This window comes from Triticum aestivum, chromosome 1A (genome assembly GCF_018294505.1).
Source record: "Triticum aestivum cultivar Chinese Spring chromosome 1A, IWGSC CS RefSeq v2.1, whole genome shotgun sequence".
In the NCBI taxonomy this organism is placed as follows: Eukaryota; Viridiplantae; Streptophyta; class Magnoliopsida; order Poales; family Poaceae; genus Triticum; species Triticum aestivum.
Genome location: NC_057794.1, coordinates 508660148 through 508673426, shown reverse-complemented (window position 1 = coordinate 508673426; position 13279 = coordinate 508660148).

The following is a 13279-nucleotide window of genomic DNA, read 5'->3' as shown; positions in this document are numbered from 1 at the left end:
GGACGCGTCAGTGAGGCGAGTGGTGGACGGTGGCCGCGGTGACAGCGAGCGGCGGCGACGAGCGCGCTCGGGTGTGCTGCGGGGAGAGGAACAGAGGAGGGGAGAGAGAGCAGTGAGTGAGGGAGAGGAGAGAGGGGCTTCGAGGCATCTCCAGGCGCGGGATTGGGTTGACGGGGAGCGCGACACGGCGAACCAGGAGTTGGCGAGGTCGGCTGCGTGCGCTGGCTGCCAGTGGGCACAAGGTTGAAGACAACCTTGCCCCTGGTGGGCTGGGCCAACAGTGCCAGGCCGGCTGGGCTGCCAGGTAAGGCCAGGTAAGCCTTTTCCTTTTCCTGTTTTCTTTTTCTATTTCTGACATTTGTTCTCTATCCAAAAGAAAAGTTAAAACACTTCCATAAATGCTGAAAATATTTGTGGCATCTAGATATAATATTCCAGAGGCCCTCACCAATTTCCAACATTTTTGGAGCCATTAAAAATATTTATATAATTTAAACAGCTCCAAATCAAATATTTATGCATTGATTCAAAAATCCAAAATGTGTAGCAAAAATGTGCATCACTTCTGGTTGTTGTTCCCAACATTATCCAAAGAGCATGAACATTTTTGAATAGCATTTTGGGTTCATTGAAAATCCATTTTAATGTTGAACCTATTTGAATTGGCTTTGGTGCTAGGGTTTGAAACATCCCCATTTCAATTTCATTTAAAAATTTAAACATGATGCACAAAGCAAGCCTAGGACCATACCAGAACTAGGGATGTGACAACTCGCCCCCACTCGAAAAAATCTCGTCCCGAGATTCAGGAGTTGGCGGAAAGAAAGCGGGGTACTCAAGTCAAAGACGATCTTCTCGCTCCCAAGTAGCTTCTCTCTCGGAATGATGAGACCATTGAACCTTGATAAACTTGATGTTATGATGTCGAGTGACACGCTCTGCTTGATCCAGAATGCGAACGGGGTACTCTCGATAAGTGAGGTTATCTTGGAGATCAAGCATTTCGTGGTCCACTCCGCGGATGGGATCCGAGAAGCAACGCCTGAGTTGAGAGACGTGGAAGACATCATGAACTCAAGAAAGATGTGGGGGTAGTTCCAACTGGTAGGCAACCTCTCCTTGTTTAGAGAGAATGCGAAAAAGGACCAATGTAGCAAGGAGCCAACTTGCCCTTGATACCGAAGCGATGGGTACCCTTCAAAGGAGTAACCCGAAGGTAAGCCTTGTCGCCAACTTCATAAGCCACTTCCTTATGACGACGGTCATACTAGCTCTTTTGATGAGATTGTGCTGTTTTCAAATTCTCACGAATGATGTGAACTTGCTCTTCTGCCTCCTGGATCATATCCGGTCCAAAGAATTGTCTTTCACCGGTTTCTGACCAGTTCAAAGGTGTTCGACATCTTCGTACATACAGAATTTCGAAGGGTGCTTTCTTAAGACTGGATTGATAGCTATTGTTATAAGCAAACTCGGCGAAAGGAAGACATTTCTCCCAATCCATACCGAATGAGATAACGCAATCTCTAAGAATGTCTTCGAGAATTTGGTTGACCCTTTCCACCTGACCACTTGACTGAGGGTGGAAAGCGGTACTGAAGGAGAGATGGGTGCCCATGGCAGTTTGGAAACTTTCCCAGAAATGAGAGGTGAAAAGACTGCCACGGTCTGAATTGATTTCTAGTGGAACACCATGGAGTGACACTATTCGGGAGATATATAAGTCAGCGAGCTGACTAGCAGTGATACTCTCTCGAACAAGTAGGAAGTGAGCCACTTTGGAGAGACGGTCAACGACTACGAAGATAGCATTATTTCTTTTCTTGGTCCTGGGAAAGCCGGTGATGAAGTCCATACCAACTTTGTCCCATTTCCACTCGGGAATAGCTAAAGGTTGAAGGGTGCCAGCAGGTCTCTGATGCTCCGCCTTAACACGACGACAAACGTCACAGTTGGCAATAAACTGAGCGACTTCTCTCTTCATCCTAGTCCACCAGAACCTCTGGCGTAGGTCCTGATACATCTTTGTACTACCGGGATGAATCGTGAGAGGGGATTCATGGGCCTCCTTAAGGATCAGTTGCTGCATCTGTTGACATTTGGGAACCACCAAACGGTTTCCAAAGTAAACAAGACCTCGTTCATCCATAGAGAAACAGTTGGCAACTCCCTTGGAAATATTCTTCTTGATCCGGGAGATTCCCGTATCATGCTTCTGAGCCTCTATGATCTGATCCGTAAGGATAGGTTTCGCTACCAAGGTAGAAAGGGAACCATGAGGAGCTATGTGAAGGTTAAGCTTACAGAATTCCTCATGGAGGGGTGGTTAACATTGTTGCAACATGAGGTTGTTGCAATAGGATTTACGACTTAAAGCTCAGCCATGACATTGGCTTTGCCTAGGGTGTAGGTGATTCCTAAGTCGTAATCCGAGATCAACTCCAACCAACGTCTCTGTCTGAGATTCAGATCCGGTTGGGTGAAGATATACTTGAGACTCTGATGGTCAGTGTAGATTTCGCAACGGTTACCAAGAAGGTAATGTCGCCAAGTCTTAAGTGCATAGACTACGGCTGCAAGATCTAGATCATGTGTAGGATAATTTTCCTCATGTGGATGCAACTATCGAGATGCATAGGCAATCACATGACGATCCTGGATAAGAATGCAACCTAGTCCTTGACGCGAAGCGTCGCAATAGATAACAAAGTCTTTAGTGAAATCCGGTGGCACGAGTATGGGCGCAGAAGTCAGGTGTCTTTTCAGTTCCTGAAAACTGTGCTCACACTGTGGGGTCCACTCAAACCTTTTATCTTTCTTGAGAAGCTCCATGAGGGGTTTGGCCACTTTGGAGAAGTTTTCAACGAAGCGGCGACAATAACTGGCTAGACCAAGGAAACTCCTAACTTGTTTGACCGTTTCGGGTGGAGTCCAATCGAGAACGGCTTTGACTCTCTCGGGATTGACAGCAATGCCCTTACCAGAGATCACGTGGCCCAGATAGGTCACTTCTGGCAACCAAAATTCACACTTGGAGAACTTGGCATAAAGGCGATGCACTCTGAGTTTTTCTAACACAAGCCTAAGATGTTTGGCATGCTCTTCCACGTTCTTCGAGTAAATAAGAATATCATCGAGATAAACCACGACAAACTTATCTAAGTACTCCATAAAGATCGAGTTCATCAAGCGGGAGAAAGTAGCTGGAGCATTGGTTAGGCTGAAAGACATCACGGTGTACTCGTATTGACCATAACGAGTGACAAAGGCCGTTTTGGGGATGTCCCCGATTCTGATTTGGATTTGGTGGTAGCCTAACCTCAAATCCATCTTGGAAAAGACTGAGGATCCAGCGAGCTGATCATACAGGTCATTGATCCTGGGGAGCGGATACTTGTTCTTTATCGTGACCAAATTAACAGGACGATAATCTACAACCATCCGATACGTACCATCCTTCTTCTTGACGAAGAGGACAGGACAAGCCCAAGGAGAAGAACTGGGACGGATGAAACCCTTTTGCAAGGACTCATCAAGTTGTTTCTTAAGCTCGACTAACTCCAAAGGTGCCATCTTATATGGTCTCCTAGAGATTGGAACAGTCCCTGGGATAAGTTCTATGACAAACTCTACATCTTTGTCAGGTGGGACACCTGGCAGTTCTTCTGAAAAAACATCCGGGAAGTCACGGACTATCGGAATATCTTCAAGGTCTGGAAGAGGGCTGGCATTAAGAGAATAGAGTTGACGCCTTGCAACTCTAGTGGAGACAGTGACTATTTTGCCAGATGGATGTGTAAGTTGAACAGTTCTGGTGTAACAATCGATCTTGGCATGATGAGCTGTCATCCAGTCCATACCCAAGATGATGTTAATATCTGCGGAGTTGAGAGATATCAAAGAAGCAAGGAATACCAGTCTGTCAACAAGGATTTCATTACCATGGCTTACCTTGGAGGTTTGCCATTTGGAACCAGGAGTCTGGATTATTAGTGGATTCGGCATATCACAAAATGACATGTCGTGCAACCGAGCGTATCCTTCGGATATGAAGGAGTGGGATGCTCCAGTATCGAACAGAACTGAAGCTGGGTGACAATTGACAAGAAGCATACCCAGTACAACGTCGGGATCATCTTGAGCTTCTGTAGCTGAGACATGGTGCACACATGCTCGTTCAATGGAGGCTGGCTTGGTACTGATCATCTTGCCTGATGGCTTTTCACGGCCAACAGACCTCTCACACTGGGGTGGAGTATAACTGGACTGAGGGTAGTCACGTGCATAGTGCCCTGGTTCCCTGCAGGTGAAGCAAGTTCCTGAGGTAGGACGTGGACCTACATTGGCAAGTGGTCCACTAATAGGCCTGGGTGGAGCACATTGCTGAGTTGGGTGAGGCGCCACACAGGATGGCCTCGGTGCATATCGAGGTGGAAGAACTGAGTTCGGAATCCACATTCGTCGCTTCTGAGAGCTAGAGCGGGAGGAAGAACCCAGATCACGGTTGTGCTTTCGAGACTCCTCGTAAGTGAGTTGAGTTGTCTCTGCATTAATGGCCTTGTTCACAAGAGCCTGGAAAGTATCACAGTGATGCAGGTGGAGATCACGACGCAACTTAGGGTTGAGACCCTTCCGGAATCTAGCCTTCTTATTGGCGTCTATGGACACTTCTTCTGTAGCATAGAGGGCAAGGTTCTCAAATTCTCTACTATAAGCATCAACAGCCATCTTACCCTGTGTGAAACTACATAACTCTTCTCTCTTGCGGTCAATGAGGGCTTGAGGAATGCGATGCTCGCGAAAAGCCTCAGTGAAATCCTTCCAGGTAGGTATCTGGCCAGCTGGAAGCATAGCCTCATAGTTCTGCCACCAAAGACTAGCAGGACCTTCTAGGTGATATGCAGCGTAGGTGACCTTGTTACTTTCAGCTACGTTCGCAGAACGCAGCTTGTGTGTGATACTACGGAGCCAGTCATCTGCATCGAGTGGTTCAATGGAATGATGGAAGGTAGGTGGTTTTAGACCAATGAAATCATAGATGGTCGCTGACTCTTTGCACTGGGGTGCGGTGTTCTCCTCGATACGTGCTAACAAGCGGTTAGACTCATGCTTGTTCCTCTCCATCTCTAACATGAACTCTGTCAACGAAGACTGGTCGGGAGGATCCTCATCCCTACCATCTTCGTGGTTCCGTCCATGAGCAACAGAACTTCGGTTAACTGACGACATCCTGAAGAACCAACCAAGGAAACAAGGATGGATTCAGCATCATGATAAGGATGTAGAATATAGTACGAGGAAAAATACTATCTCTTGAACTCCTAGGACAATTCCGGTAGCATAACGGCAGTAAAATGCTCGAAATGAGACATTCTGGAAAAGACGGAGTAGCACCATACTCAACATCATCACTCAAGGTTCTGAGATATTGCTAAATAGGTTACACCGGAGGTACTCAAACTGGGATAAGACTCTGATCAACCAATCCTAAGGGACTACGGAGTAGTAACATGTGATCCCGATAAACAGAAGAGGAAGCCTAGTTCCTTAACCCCGTAGGAAAGATAGGATGACTCAGATCAGAAGACATGAGGTTAAGGAGTAAAAAGAGCCTTACGTTCCCTTCCACAATCAATTCCCTTATATAACTAAAGCATTTCTAGACTCAATTTCGACCAGTTTGGCTTGGTAATCCTACAGTCAGTCAGGCTCTGATACCAACGCTGTCGGGACCCTGATCCTAAGTCACACCGATCTAGCATGTAACACTTCATATCACTTTGCGGCCTCACGCATGGTATTCCCACGGGTGCCACCTTACCTGGCCCGGGACCGTTTGCGCCTTTTGGCTCACGTATATGATAGTGTCGCTAGCATCCATATGACAGAGAACCCGGGCCGACATGACTAGTCGTGAACCCAAAGTAGCACTAACTTACAGGGACAGGCATACATGAATCAACCTCGAGCATGTCGGTCAACAGCGTATGAATCCCGGCTGTAGCACTGGGCTAACAGGACTCCGGGAACCCGGGCTGTAGCAGGCTAGGCAGGACTCCGGATGTCACCGCGTGACATTTCCCCGAAGGGACAGACACAGGAACAAAGTGAATCACATGCCGGCCAGTCAAGTGTTCCGGAGCAGTAGTGCTGGGCTAGCAGGACTCCGATGAACCGGGCTGTAGCGGACTACTATGGCACATGGAAGCACAAGACTACATTTCCCCATAAGAGAGGCTACCAGAGGTAAACAACTAGGTTGTCGGATCCCACACATAGCAATACACGTTACACGTACGCATGACATGAAGGTATGTGCGGTACAACATGGCATCACAACATAACTCAAACTCATATAGATAAAGGCCCAGAAGAGCCACATAGTATTCAATACAAACAAGGGTCTCATGACCCATCATTCAGAGCATACAAGCTACGGAAGCATTACATGTCTGAGTATAGACAACTACAAAAGGAAAAGACTAAGAAGCCTGACTAAACACGACCATCCCAAGGGTACAAGATCGTAGCTGGGATACAAGCTACTCGTCGAAGTCACTAGCGTAACCAACTGCAAAACATAAATAAGCAAACGTGAGTACAAAGGTACTCAGCAAGTCTTACATCAGAACTATCTACATATGCAACATTATCAACAAAGGGGGTGGTGGAGTTAACAGCAGCAAGCCAGCTTTGACTCAGTGGCTAGCCTATACTACGAGTATCAGAAACTTCTTTGAGGTGAGAAGACGCACACGAGTCCACATATTCACCATATCAATACTCCACTATGGATCCGTTCCCGTCTCCCTATGAGAAGGCCATTCATAGCACTCACGCTTATCTTGCGGATTTTAGAGTATCCACTTCAAATTGTTTATGTACTACATAAGTCCTCCAAGTTTCCATATCCGAGGAAAACGGCTATTCGAATAGATAATGTTGACCCTGCAGGGGTGTACTTCGTCACACACGCTCCCGCCACTTATAGCCCTGTACACGTCATGTACCTCGGCAACCTTCAAGCGGAAGTCGGGCGAGGGTGTCGGCCACGACCTGACTAACCAGACAAGTCTCTCGTCCAGGTTTATCGCCTATTCGGGTTCCATCCGCAAGGAGATCCGGCCGGGGTGTCGCTCACGGCCCCAAACAATGTGTGCAGGGTTCCCAAGCCCACCATCCGGGTGCCACTTGGTACACCGTGCCACGGTGCCTAGTCTGTCCCAAGCCCGTCCCGTCGGACACCACCTGGTAGACAAGTAGCACTACCTACAAACGCCAGAAACTAGTTGCAACTCCTGGACAGAGATCAAGTGGATTAATAAGCCGAGAGGGGCCGGATAACCGGAACCCAATGTGTGGTAGTAACTGGACTTGCATAACATACACAGAACTCAGTGCTTAAGGACGGTTCCAATGAGACAACCCACCATGTACTCCTACATGGCCTCTCATCGCTACCTTTACCAAAACGTGTTCACACACTTAGCCTTTATCGGTAGGACATGTTCACCACTCCGATTCATTCCCGATGAATCAGACCTGACACAACTCTAAGCATAGCTGGCATAAAGAAAACAAGCATGGATGAGCAGGCACATCAAGGCTCAAGCAACTCCTACTCATGCTAGTGGGTTTCAACTATTTACTGTGGCAATGACAGGTCATGCAGAGGAATGGGTTCAGCTACCGCAGCAGAAAGTAGCAGTTTGAATCGTTGTTGTCCTAATGCAGTAAAAGGAGCAGGAGCGAGAGAGTGGGATTTATTGAGATGCTCAAGGGGGTTTGCTTGCCTGATAGATCCACGAAGAGGCACTGCTCCTCAGACAGGTACTCGGGACACCTTCCGAAGTAGGACCTATCAAGAGGGGACGGTGCCGGCAATCAATAAACAACCATATGCAACAATATGATGCATGAAGATGACATTTCAAAGATGCTATGATTTGCCCTAATGCATCTAGCATCAATTTGGTTGAAGTCCATATGAACCAAAGGTTCATATGCAAACCCCAAATTAAATATATAACATGTCATTATTTCGTTTTCACTTATACAGCAAGTATAAGTTGGTTTTTCATGCATGAAATGGCATAAATGGATTCCTTGCATTTTTCTGATGATTTTTCATATATAAATTATTTCATTCTGAGCTACGGTTGAATTATTATGATTTTTTGAAGTTTAGGCAATATTCTGGAATTTTCTAAGTTAAAATAATTCCAGAGATCAATTATTGCGTCAGCTCTACGTTAGCATGACGTAAGCGGGTCAACGGGGCTGACCAGGTCAAACCTGACCCGTGGGCCCCACATGTCATTGGCTCAGTTGGGTAACATGTTTTAGAATAAACCTAATCTAACGATTAACAGGGTCGGGCCTACTGTCAGTGACTAAGAGGTTAACTAAGCAGTGATTAGGCCCTAATCTAACCACTGCCACGTCAGCATCACCGGATCAAGTCGTCGGCGACCTTACAGGACGGCGGAGGCTTGTCGGAAACTCTATTCCGGTGACCATTCGCGCGGCGGTGGGCATCTACGCGTTGCGGGCGCTCGGCCGCATCCATCTACGCAAGCGGGAGGGGATGAGGTGGTCAGAAATAGCAACGGCAACGAGCGAGGCGGCGGCCGGAGCACGGCTATGCGCGGGCGCGGGCTACGCTTGGCTAGCAAGCTCGCTGAGAGGATGGGCGGGCTCCTGGAGCTGCGTTGAGCACAGTGGTGTGCTTGGCTTCGAGCAATAATGGCTCCAGCCTGGACGGCGACGAGGCACGGCGGTGGCGAGCTTCGGCTGCGGTGGCCAGGGGGGCTAGAGGAGGGATTCGACGGCGGGGAGAGAGGGGTTGGGAGCAGGAGCTCACAGGGAGGCGGCGGAGTAGGTCAGTGGGCTCGGGGACGTCCTTGCCGGCGCGAATCGACGGTGAGGGGCTCGGGTGCCCGATGTTGAAGATGACCGCGATGACGATTAAGCAGGGCCTCCTGCAAGGCGTGAGTTGGCGGAGGGAACATGGGCGGTGTTGCGGTTCTTCCGAACGCGTCAGCGAGGCGAGTGGTGGATGGTGTCCGCGGTGACAGCGAGCGGCGACGACGAGCGCGCTCGGGTGTGCTGCGGGGAGAGGAACAGAGGAGGGGAGAGAGAGCAGTGAGTGAGGGAGAGGAGAGAGGGGCTTCGAGGCGTCTCGAGGCGCGGGATTGGGTTGACGGGGAGCGCGACACGGCGAAGCAGGAGCTGGCGAGGTCGGCTGCGTGCGCTGGCTGCCAGTGGGCACAAGGTTGAAGACAACCTTGCCCCTGGTGGGCTGGGCCAACAGTGCCAGGCCGGCTGGGCTGCCAGGTAAGCCTTTTCCTTTTCCTGTTTTCTTTTTCTATTTCTGACATTTGTTCTCTATCCAAAAGAAAAGTTAAAACACTTCCATAAATGCTGAAAATATTTGTGGCATCTAGATATAATATTCCAAAGGCCCTCACGAATTCCCAACATTTTTGGAGCCATTAAAAATATTTATATAATTTAAACAGCTCCAAATCAAATATTTATGCATTGATTCAAAAATCTAAAATGTGTAGCAAAAATGTGCATCACTTCTGGTTGTTGTTCCCAACATTATCCATAGAGCATGAACATTTTTGAATAGCATTTTGGGTTCATTGAAAATCCATTTTAAAGTTGAACCTATTTGAATTTGCTTTGGTGCTAGGGTTTGAAACATCCCCATTTCAATTTCATTTGAAAATTTAAACGTGATGCACAAAGCAAGCCTAGGACCATACCAGAACTAGGGATGTGACACTAGCACTTTTTTGCTTCATTTGTACCCTACCCCTACTGTACAGAAGTGGCAGGAGGTTGATGTAAATATGTAACTTTGTAACCTGTTCACATATTAATGATAATATAGTAGGAGCCTCTCCAACTATTTCAGGTGTCAAAAAAATTGACATCCGGTGATCTTACCTATCCTCGCTCTATATAAAAATATTCATGTGAGAAACTTTTTGTGAACCACCAGCCACTAAAAAATTTGAAGTCTACAAGGGACCTTTACATTACACACATTTTTAGTAACCATTGCATCGACCAGGGTTCTATAAAATGCATTGTACATTTTCCTTTTTGCAGGTTTCTAGATAACATCATCTCTGTTATCAATTAAAACTACATAAGTACAGAGAGCATTTAGATGCTCCAGCTTACTCATCCTGTCACCATATAAATTTCTCCGAAACATCTCCAGTGTTGCTCAATTGTAGCTCTCTTCTCAATGCACAAACAAAACAAAGATAAAAATTATCAGCCTTTTTTAGCTGTGGAGATTATTCAGCTATGTTCATGCTCGCCAGTGAAAACATTAGGAAAAATGCTTACAATGGATGAAAGAGGACAACCTATTCCTGTCAAGAGATTTTCTTCATTATTTATATTTATTGAATCAATGAAAGAATCATACGCATAAGCACTTGATTAAGTGTGCCAATTGATTTTTAGTGATAATTTAAACTATGGACATGAATGATTACTGGAATCATTTTGGTTGGATGAATAGGCCAGTAGCACTAACATTATAACACCGTGTATATAGCTTCCAAGTGAATGATGAATTATTTTCTACAGTTTACTGTTATATTTTTGTCGAATATATTATGTACGCAAGGGGTTACATGGACATGGAATTGAAAATGGTGTGGTTAGGTACGAGTCGTGTAGGAGTCGGACACGTTGTATTCTAGGCCTCTTATATACAGAGGCGCACGACATGTTGTAAACTATGACGACTTGATAGCCGCAGGTACGTGGGGGAGCCAACGGCTTGTGACGGCACTAGGGCGATCGGTGTCGCAGTATCTTGGGGAGGAGCGCCCGTAGTCATGCCCCGGGGATGTAGCCATATTGGTGAACCTCGTTAACAAATATCGTGTCGTGGTGTGTCGTCTATGATCTTGCATTAGCGTTTTATTCTAACAAGTGGTATAACGAGCAAGGTTGTGAGAAGGCTATGTGGAAGATCATCTGGAGGTACGAGGATCATGCTCGACGGGTGCCAGGGAACGTCCGATTGGTGCAAGGTGGAGCATGGCGCATCGCGGATGCGGTCGATGGTGTCGGACACTTCGGGCAGGAGGCATGGACCGTTCGATGGGCTGCGATCGGTAAGGATCAGCTAGACATGGCGATCCGAGCGGCATAGTGGCTGTTGAAGACGTTGTGGAGGTGACGGATTCGGCTCACGATCAGATCGGCAGCTAGACGTGGAGGACCGCCGGATAGATCGGAGTGTGAGAGCATTGAGATGATGCGCTCGGTGTTGTACAAGGGTGGCGGCGCGGCACCGGGGATGGATTGTGTCGGTGACGCGGGTGGCCAGGGTACGGCACAGCTCATGCACGGACGATGCGCTGCGCGAGGTGGCGACTGTTACAATAGGGTTGACATGGAGCGAGTACGGGCGACAGGGCTGAACAGATTGCTGGCGAAGAGTCAAGATCAGAGAGACCAGGCGAAGTTCTCATCGGAGACACAACAGCGGCGGAATTTTCTGAGGGACGCGGAGAGGAAAGTAAGGTCAGGTTTCGGTTGGCGTTGCGCGAGATGGCTGCTCGGAGCCTCGGAGGCGTGTGGCAATCGGTCTCGGCAGCAGTGACGTGCAAGACAAAGGAAGGCCAAAGCAGTAGGTTTCTCGGACGAAGTGCGGTGCACAAGGATAGAAAAAGGAAAAAGATTAGATTCAACCAACTAATTTTCCTCTCGCTTAAGCCGCGTCGCTCGCGCAACATGTGTCCTGTGGACCCGTGCATGACCGCTTCCATCACTCGTCCTTATCCCTCCACGAGATTACACCTGATCCTATCAGCTCTCTGTCTCTCTCAATCTCTTCCTTGCGTCTTCTTCCCTGACGCGACCAAACCTCTTCTCTCTTCCACCCACTCCTCCAACGAGCTCAGCCACTCCTCCTCCAGCGGAGCAGCCGCTGCTGTTGCATCCTTGCGCTGTTGTTTCATCCTCACCATGGTCGCAGCCGCTACTATTTTGACGGGGCATCTCCCTCAACTCCGGTTGCAATGCTCTCCTCTCTCTCTCACCCACTCCTCCGACGAGCTCAGCCTTTCCTTCTCCGGCGAAGCAGCCGCTGTTGTTGCATCCTCGCGCATGGCCGCAGCCCGCAGCCATTGCCACGGCTGCACTTTAGCTCACTGTCGGTGATGCAACGCAGCACAGAGGAGGAGGCCGGAGGCCTCTGCGCTCGTTGCTAGTGCTGCAACACAGCACGGAGGAGTCTGGAGGCCGCGACGCTCATTGTTGGTGCTACAACGCAGCATGGAGGAGGAGGCGGAGCTCGCCGTACTGCTGCAACACAGCACGCAAGAGGCCAGCGTCACTCGCCGCTGATGTTGCAATGCAGCATAACAGGGATGCCGGAGACGGGTGCCGCTCACCATACTGCTACAATGCAGTGGGCAAGGGGAGGCCAGTGCCGCTTGACACCGATGGTGCAACGCAACACAAGGGGGACGTCGGAGATGGAAGCCGCTCGGCGTACTGCTGCAACACAACACACAAGGGGAGGCAGGCGCCGCTGGCTGCCAGTGCTTCAACGCAATAGGAAGCGGGATGCCGGAGATGGCGCTGCTTGATGACCCACAAGTATAGGGGATCATATTGTAGCTCTTTTGGATAAGTAAGAGTGTCGAACCCAACGAGGAGCAGAAGGAAATGACAAGTAGTTTTCAGTAAGGTAATTTCTGCAAGTGCTGAAATTGTAAGTAACGGAGTAGTTTGATAGCAAGATAATTTGTAATGAGAAAGTAATGGTAGTAGTAACAAAAGTGTAGCAAGGTAGCCCAATCCTTTTGAGTCAAAGGACATGCCAAAACGGTCTCTTATGATAAGCAAAGCGTTCTTGAGGGTACACGGGAATTTCATCTAATCACTTTCATCATGTTGGTTTAATTCATGTTCGCTACTTTGATAATTTGATATGTGGGTGGATCGGTGCTTAGGTGTTGTTCTTACTTAAACAAACCTCCTACTTATGATTAACCCTCCCGCAAGCATCCGCAACTACGAGAAAAGTATTAAGAATAAATTCTAACCATAGCATTAAACTCTAGGATCCAATCGGTCTCTTACAGAATAGCGCATAAACTGGGGTTTAAGTTTCTGTCACTCTCGCAACCCATCATCTATTTGCTACTCCACAATGCATTCCCTTCGGCCCAAATATGGTGAAGTGTCATGTAGTCGACGTTCACATGACACCACTAAGGGAATAACAACATAC